This window comes from Pantherophis guttatus, chromosome 1 (assembly GCF_059756535.1).
Source record: "Pantherophis guttatus breed Tessera chromosome 1, ASM5975653v1, whole genome shotgun sequence".
In the NCBI taxonomy this organism is placed as follows: Eukaryota; Metazoa; Chordata; class Lepidosauria; order Squamata; family Colubridae; genus Pantherophis; species Pantherophis guttatus.
The window spans coordinates 329,048,407-329,050,073 of record NC_142063.1 but is presented as its reverse complement, the minus strand read 5'-3'; positions in this window follow the sequence as shown (position 1 = coordinate 329,050,073).

The following is a 1,667-nucleotide window of genomic DNA, read 5'->3' as shown; positions in this document are numbered from 1 at the left end:
TGTTTAGTGAGCACAAAAGCTGTGTTTTGTTAGACCTGGGCTAGATATTGGAGGAAGTTGATAACTCTGTGTCAGCTCAAACTACCTTGCAAGATTGTTGTGATCACAGAATAGCCAGTGGGGCCTGGTTAGTATGAATTTGACCACTTGGAAGAGAGAACATAGCTTGGACTCCTATATCTAGATTATACAAAAATTCAGATGTGTTTGCTTTATCTTTTTAGTATCATCTATCATCAAGCAGATTTTTGCAACCATCTGCAGAAGTCCTGGTTTAATGATGTTAGAAATCCTAGTTACTGTAGTTGCAGCACTGCAAGATTATTCTAAAGATCATCTTTAGAATGAAGATTTGTGGGAGTGCAAGGCCACATACCGGCACCTGGAGGCTCAGCGGGCTGAGATGGTCAGCCAGTTCCAGGCCATGATTCAGTCCCACTGGAACAAGGCCCTCCGGCACTTCGCCACCAGAGGCACTTCCCTCCAGCCTTCACCCAAAGCCCTGGCTCCAGAAGGCTGAAGCAGACCCCACATCTGGAGAGGGAATTTCTGTCCCTCTCCAACCCACACAAAAAGATCTTGAAGGGGGAGACTCTCTGCAGCAACACAAACGTTCATTGCACGTATTTGTCCTAGGGGCTGTTGGAAGAAACATCCTTCTGGGTTCTGCTCCAAGTGGGGAAAACAGACACTGGAAACATGGAGACTGCTTGGAAAGATGGTTTAATGGTGGACAGGATCACATGGCTTGAGTTCCTGAACAGAAAAGGGCAGATACAGAAAATCCTCGGGTTTTATGCTGTCCCTGGCTCTGCATTTCTTGGGGCCCCAAAAGAGTATCCTGATTGGTTGTCAGACTCCCAGGGGGTGGGGGCCTTGCTGGCTGATGGTCACATGTGCTTCCCAGGTCACATGTGGTGAGTTTCTGCTGCTATTGTGTAGAGGGCTAATCCTATCTTTGGCAATTCCTACTATGGCTCTGCCTGAAGGAGGCAGATCTTTGTTATGTAGAATAGACTGGCCCAGGCCTTAATGGCCCATTGACAAAGGGTGGGGGCAGGAAGGTGGGAGCTGCTTTGTCTGTAAAATATGCTTCTCATATTTCTCATCCAGGGAAATATAATATTCTGCCTTTTTCATATTTCCTAAAATATTTCACTCTTCCAGGAAAGGGGTGGGTGCAAACTTCCTACAGGGCCATAGTTTGAGGACTCCTCATTTAGTGCAATATAAAAAATTCAAATAATTTTTCTGAGGACCACCAACATTTTCTCAAGGACCACCTGTTGGTGACCGCTCTTCTAGTCCAACCCTCTGCTCAAGCAGGAGACACTATCCCATTCCATACAAATGGCTGTCAAAATCTCCGGTGATGGAGCAGCCACCACTTCTGGAAGCAAATTAATTAGAATTTTAATGTGATGCATTACAAGGAATTTTTTTTTGTTGTTCATCTAAGAGACTGCAAAATACGAGGCACGAATATTGCTCTCTGGAAAACGGGTGTTTCTCATCTGAGGTAACCTCCTCTCTGATCACATCCCCCTTCAAACTACAGCTCCCATGGTGCTTTTCATGGCTGCGTCATCTTGGAATAGCCCTTGGGTGCAGCTTTGGCCCGTGCCCAATTCTCTCTTTTTTCTCCTTAGCTAAGGAGGCGTGGTTTT